A 7,500-nucleotide genomic window follows, 5' to 3' on the forward strand; every position below is an offset into this window, starting at 1 on the left:
CATCTGCTACGAGCTGCTTGAATATGAGTCACGCGTCACAATAACTTTTGCTTCAGTTTCCCCCATTTCGATAGCAGCCTAAATTATCAAAATGACGTCTTATCAACCCTACCTGCCACGTAACTTTTATCACCACAGACACGTAATCAAGCCAATTCGGCGCATCACACAACAACACCACATAATCTGTATCCAATTCAACATACCACGCAGTATCACCGCATACAAGCACAGCACGCAGCCCACCCAATCCACCCAATCCAATGCACCACAGCTACTCAATCCAACACACGCACGAACAGTCGCACATGCACACAAACACACGCACGCAACCACACACACACACACACTTTATCTCTCTCTCTCTCTCTCTCTCTCTCTCTCTCTCTCTCTCTCTCTCTCTCTCTCTCTCTCTCTCTCTCTCTCTCTCTCTCTCTCTCTCACCCCCACACACAACCACCCAATCCAGCCCCCCCCCCCCCTGTCATTAGCAGCACCAGCGCGGGAGATAACAAGAGCGCGCATTCATCGACGGCAGCCAGCACGCTCTCCCCAACGGCGGAAACTGTCTCAATGTTATCAAGGCGTGTGTGTGGGACGTCTGGGCCTCTCGCAAAACACCCACGGACGCTGATATTCCACAGCCGACGTCTTCGCTTCCCGTCCTCTGTCCACGCGGCGTTGAGGACGTCGATCGGTCTGTTTAGGTCCTAGGATGGGGATGGGGATGGGGAAAGGGGATGGGAAAGGGGATGGGGATGGGGATGGGGATGGGGATGGGGATGGGGATGGGGATGGGGATGGGGATGGGGATGGGGAAGGGGAAGGGGAAGGGGAAGGGGAAGGGGAAGGGGAAGGGGAAGGGGATGGGGATGGGGACGGGGACGGGGGAAGGGGGTGGTAGGGTTCGGGGCGTTGATTCTCTCTTCGATGTCTTTGGTTCTTGTTTGTGTGCGTCTTATTTTTAGATGATTTTTCTTGAACGTTCTCTTTGTCTTTGTGTCGTTCTTTCGTCAAGTCTCCTTTTCTCCTTTCTCAGTAATTCCTTTGTATTTTTTTTTTCTCTCGATCGTCTAATTTGATTTGTAACCCTCTTGTATTTCTTTCTTTCTCTCTTTTGTCTCCTTTCTTCCGCCTCGTTCTCTCTTTATTTACTCCTTCAGCGAGAGAGAGAGAGAGAGAGAGAGAGAGAGAGAGAGAGAGAGAGAGAGAGAGAGAGAGAGAGAGAGAGAGAGAGAGAGAGAGAGAGAGAGAGAGAGAGAGAGAGAGAGAGAATGGATGAAAGAGAGAGACAGAATGAAAGACAGAGAAAGAATGAAAGAGACAGACAAAATGAAAGAGAGAAACAAAATGAAAGAGAGAAACAGCAAGACAGAGAACGAAGCAAAGCAAGAGAGAGCGAAAAAAAGGAAAGAAAACGAGACACGTGATAACTCCAGCCTTCCATCCCGTCACTTAATACAAGGCCCATTCACTGTCCCGACCACACGCACCGCCTCTCTACGCCACATCCACAGCCACTAGTTTGTAACCGTACCTTTATGGCGATACAGGTGTGTGTGCCCCTCTCGCGTCTCCTCTCCCTAGACTCCTCCCTCTACTTCTCTCTCTGGCCTTTCATGTGTTTTCTTTTCTCTCCTCTTCTGCTCCTCATTGGCTCTATATTAATTCCTCTTCTGTTCCTCATTGGCTCTTGATTCATCCCTCTTGTGCTTCTCATTGATTCTCTATTCTCCTCATTTCTGTCTCTCGTTCGTTCACGATTTTCCTCTCCTCTGCCCCTCATTCGCTCTGTATTTTCTCCCTTCGCTTCTCATTCGCTCTATATTCCCTCCTACTTCTCTTTCGCTCTATATTCTCTCTTCTCGCTTCTCATTCGCCCTATAATCCCCCCGCCCCCCCAACCTTTAACTTTCCATTTCCCCTACATTCTCCCTCCTTTTGCGTCTCCTTCCTTCTCTTTCGTACATCTCCTCCGCCTCCCCGCCTCCTCCCTCTCTCACCGGCGCCGTTTGTATCCATCTTCATCTCGCCACTTCCGCTGGACGCTATTTGCACTGGGTTCTCCGCCTTCCTCCGTCGGCCGCCGGTCTATTGACATTCCCTGCCGCTGCCAAGAGGTCCATCTCCCCCCCCCCACCCCCACCTAGCTCAAAACTTTCTTTTCCTTCCCTCCTTCCTCCCTTACTATTTTTCCTCCTCCTTACGTTCTTGTTTCTTTTAGATACTTCAATATTTCATTCTATCGGATCTTTACATAAGCTACATATTTCCCCCCGTTTATTTGCCTTAGATATGCACTGCCGCTCCGTTTATCAGCAGAGCCAATATCCAGTTACAGTTATCTGAACAAACAATATTAAACTCCTCCCTCTTCTTTGCAATATATGTTGAACCTCTCTTTTTCGCCCAAAATCCATCCTTCATTTTGCCTCTTTCTTGCCTACTTATCTTTTTCCTACTCCATCTACTTCATCCTTTTTTTCTCTTCCTTTCTTGTTCTACTCCTTTTGTATTCCGTTCTTCCTTTTTTTCTCTTCCTTTCTTGTTTTACTCCTTTTGTATTCCGTTCTTCCTTTTTTTCTCTTCCTTTCTTGTTCTACTCCTTTTGTATTCCGTTCTTCCTTTTTTTCTCTTCCTTTCTTGTTTTACTCCTTTTGTATTCCGTTCTTCCTTTTTTTCTCTTCCTTTCTTGTTCTACTCCTTTTGTATTCCGTTCTTCCTTTTTTTCTCTTCTCTTCCCTTTCTCCCTCCTTCGTAACACGTGTCTAAACTAACGACGTCTTTATCTTCGGTTCCTCAGTCTCATCTCCTCCGCCTCCTTATCGCTGACTGCAAGCGGGACGCCAAACACCCTTTTCCCTCCCCCCTTCCCCCCTCCCCCCTCTCCCTCTTGCGACTTTCTTCCACTTGTTGCTTCTCTCCTCTGCCATTGCCTCGCTTTTTCCTCTCCATTCCGTCCTCTTTTCTTTTCTATTCATCGGCTGTTTCTTTTTCCTATAACTCGTTTGAGGGAGTTCTATTATCTTTTCTCTGCATAGAATCATAATGTTTTTTTTTTTCCACGTCTCTCTCTCTCTCTCTCTCTCTCTCTCTCTCTCTCTCTCTCTCTCTCTCTCTCTCTCTCTCTCTCTCTCTCTCTCTCTCTCTCTCTCTCTCTTATTGCATCGTCTAGTTCCGTATCTTCTTTTCAATGTTTTCCTATTTTTTTTTATGTTTAGCTTTTTCTCATTTTCTTCCTACTTTATCTCCCTACCCCTCTTAACACTATTTATCAACTATTGTTTTGTTTCTTTAATGCAAGTGCTACCATTTGCATAATCCTTAAGCGTCACCTATATATATAACTAATATACTAATAAATTCTGTATGCAGATGTAATATACAGAGAGGGATCGAAGTCTGCATTGCTGAGCACCATAAAAATAAAAAATCAACTTAAAGATTTATTCAAGCATTCTTTTTATCCCAATTCTGCGATTATTTTCCCACTCATTTCGTTGTCCTTTTCGGCGACGGCAGGATAGTCTTATTCTCTGGACATTCGCCTCGAAATGACTCCCTTTCTCTCTGGACGTTCAGCCTAAGAAGGAACACTAGAGTGCCACTTCTCATTTTCGTTTTCTACCCTTACGTCTGTTCCTAACGCTCTGTGCTACTTCCCTTCGCACGCTCTCCTTCCCTCGCCTATTTATTCCCGGGAAAGGTGAGTTTCTCTTCGGTCGCGGAAATTCTCTCGACAGCCTCAGAGATAAGGGTGAAGGGTAAAAGCTCGAGGGTGAAGGAGAGGTTAAGGTTGTAGTGCCGGTGTGTGACACGTCGGGAGGGAAGGGGCGACCGGCGCTCGTTTTGAGGCTATTGTGGTCAGCAGGGGCGGTGGACGCTGCTAGGGCCACTCAGCGAGCGTAGTAAACATCGCCTACTCCTGCAAAGGGGCCACTCACCGAGGGTAAGGGAGAACCTCATCCCGTCGTTGCTGCAGGAGATCCTTAAAAAAAATAATAATAAAAAAAAAGACAGAAAATAGCCGCCGCAACGCAACTGTTCTTTTCCACAATTTCTGGCAGCCGTTCCCACAAAAGAGCCAACTAAATTTCCAGTTTCATGCCATTATCTCGAACTAATTAAACTAAGAGGTGTCAATTTGCACCTGCTAATTACCATCTCCATTACCCGCGATCTCCCGCTGCCACCGCCGCTACCGCAACCAATCTACACAGAATGCCCCCTATCCATCAAATCACAGATAAATAAGGGCACAAAGAGGGCGGAGCGCAGAAAGGGGCGGGGCATAAAGAAGGGCATGGCACCAAACACAGAAGGAGGGGGAAGGGTACGCGTGGAGGGGGGGAGGGGAAAAGGAGGAGAGAGGGGGACAGGACGCTGCTCACTCGACGTTTAATTGAGTCTAGTCGAGGCATTTATTACTGGCAGTTTGACAATGGCGGCAGTGGTGAGAGAGGGGGGTGGGGGAAGGGGAACTGAGGATGAGGGGGGGGAAGGGGTGGCGAAGGGGTGTCGCTAGTGCGCCGCACATGTGTCTATGTCATAGCTATTTCTCTCCCGTTGTCGAATAGGCGTTCTGTATGACTGCACGGCTGTCCCTTGCCACAACTGCGCGGAGACAGGTGAAAGCCAACATGCCTCGAGCCAGAGAAGCCGTAACGACGACCCTGGACCACGATGACCACCGACACAACTCTACGGGAACACCGCGTCTCACTACACGATTTGGTATATAAACTTACTTAAACTGAATTTTCCTCGGAATTCTACAAATATTCTGCGCTATACTTAACATACCCCTTTGTTATAACAGAACCACTGTAATCAAAGCACACAAACAAGCACATTCATAGACAAGCAAACAAACTTGCTCAGGGCTTGGGAGCATGACAGGCCGAAACGGACACGTAATTACCGCATCCAATTAGAAGATATGAAAGACGCAGTTCATTATCTTCCTTTTACCTATTAGGAAGTGAACCTGATTTACGCCCGATCCTCAAATGCAATAAAGGTTATACGATTAACGCTGACCGAAGAGATAGTCGAATGATGATAAGAGTAAATCATATAAATGGAAGTCCCTTAGATTGATGAGATTCTGCTGAAAATCATTTTTTTCTAATGGGAATCATCCAGCTTAAATATCAAGAGCCACAATAAGCCAGGAACTACGCCTTCCACCCCGACAGGTCACACACGAGAAGCACAAACACACGAACCGCAAAAAACACGACAAAGGCCTTTCCCTTCCCGGTTTCCTCTACGCCAATGGTACTTCACTGGCGGTCCATTATGGCATTATTTCGGGTCCACAAGAAATGCTCTATATTTGGCACTGAGCTGCCAATCGATGTAGAAATTCGAATCAAGTGCCAAATACATCTAGTCATATTTTTACCATATGCATGAACTTAAATGTCGACTTTCATGCTAGATGGACAATATCTCCAAACAGGGCAATGGCCTTGCAGTGGAAAGCAATAACTGTTATATATTACCAATCACAATTCTAAGTACTAAAATACGTTTAATGAGAGGCGAATCTAAAAGGAATGATTGTACGAAAATGAAAAAAAAAATCATAAGTGTTAACCACATCCACTTACACAATCTCAAAATTCTGCTAATTACCCAATACAATCTCTCAGAATCCTGTTAGCAACACATCAATTTTACGCCAAAATGGTTCTGTCAACTTTTTTACCAATTGCTCAATAAGGAGATTGCAAACGACTCGGCAGGAGGTCCGCGGTCCGAAACGAGTTGCGAACCGCTGGTTTACACTCGCTTCCCTCTCACTCGTCTTTCTCATCATTATCACTTCTTTACTGTGTTTTTCATCTTTATTCCGATTGCCCCGCCATCCGTGTGCCTTTCTCACGGCAGAACAAATACTGTTCACGTAAGGTAAATATGTTCTTCATATTCTACTCTTGCGCAGATTGAGCCTCCTCCTCTCTCTCGCTTCAATATGAATATTCTATGCCCTCAAATTCCTTTCGTGTATCTTTTCCCTTTCTGACTCCCCCCCATCCCTCCTTCTTCTCCCCCCCCTCTCTCTCTCTCTCTCTCTCTCTCTCTCTCTCTCTCTCTCTCTCTCTCTCTCTCTCTCTCTCTCTCTCTCTCTCTCTCTCTCTCTCTCTCTCTCTCTCTCTCTCTCTCTCTCTCTCTCTCTCTCCGTGGGAATTTTCAGAGGCAAGATAATATTTTCATGATGATCGACCCTTTTTCCTTATCATTTTATCTACTTATCGGTCCTTCATATACCTGCCTGTCTGAATATCTTCCGGCTAGTAAGGTATTTATCTTCCTGTGGGTTTTCCGTCTATCTGATGGAAAAATTTCGAGCCCTTGGCGCACATTACCTCACTCTCACTCTCACTCTCACTCTCACTCTCACTTTCACTCCCACTCTCACTCACTCTCACTCTCTCTCTTTAGCATTCTTTCTATTTTGGCTTCTCTCCCTTTAACACTCTTCCATACACATATCATCTCTTTCTCACGACTTTCTCATACTTTGCACAAGAGCTGACTGATAACAACCCCCTAAATGAAATAAGAAAATACAGAATTTCAGTAGTACTACTTCCACATTTCAAGAGTAAAAGGAGAGTGTATTTCGGCAGTAAAATTCCACATCTACATTACAGGTACGCAGACAATGCCAAGATCAGTAAACGCGAAAATAATAACCTGGAAAAAATATAACCCAGGAAAATGTACGAAAAAAAAAATCAAACAGACAGATCTAGAAGGAATAAAAATATATAATATTATATACAGCAGAATACATAAAAAAAAACATAGATGTGTATATGTATGTATGTATGTATAAATATAAAAATTGCATATATATATATATATATATATATATATATATATATTTACATACACATACATACATACATATATGGATGAAATAGAAATATAATCGTGCTAATGATTAAAAAATGTAAAGGGAAAAAAGTGCCACTCAAAATATAAACAATTAATGGGAAACATCAGATCCAAATATAACCCGATAGAAAGAGAAAAAGAGAGACAGACTGAGATAAGTAAGTAGAGAGATAGAGACAGATATATACATATAGAGAGAGGAAGAGTGAGAGAGAGAGAGAGAGAGAGAGAGAGAGAGAGAGAGAGAGAGAGAGAGAGAGAGAGAGAGAGAGAGAGAGAGAGAGAGAGAGAGAGAGAGAGACAGAGGCATAGAGAGAGGGGGGGGGGGGGCAAATAGAAAGGAAAAGAGTATTAAAAGGGAAAAGGTTTATTGGAAGTGGATGAAAAGAGGAGGAAGAGGAAGAGGAGGAAGAGGAAGAGGAGGAAGAGGAAGAGGAGGAAGAGGAAGAGGAAGAGGAAGAGGAAGAGGAAGAGGAGGAGGAGGAGGAGGAGGAGGAGGAGGAGGAGGAGGAGGAGGAGGAGGAGGAGGAAGAGAAAGAGTGGGAGGTGGAGAGGGAAAGCTGGAGAAGAAATGTTTGCGACATATGAAGA

General features: G+C 45.0%; 1 protein-coding gene across 2 annotated transcripts in view; it reads right to left on the reverse strand.

Annotated features, from left to right (window-relative positions):
• The window catches only part of LOC125034441, a 178,273-nt gene that overhangs the window by 135,418 nt on the left and 35,355 nt on the right, over positions 1-7,500 (reverse strand). The gene's annotated exons all lie outside the window — the stretch shown is intronic.

This window comes from Penaeus chinensis, chromosome 18 (assembly GCF_019202785.1).
Source record: "Penaeus chinensis breed Huanghai No. 1 chromosome 18, ASM1920278v2, whole genome shotgun sequence".
Classification (NCBI taxonomy): domain Eukaryota; kingdom Metazoa; phylum Arthropoda; class Malacostraca; order Decapoda; family Penaeidae; genus Penaeus; species Penaeus chinensis.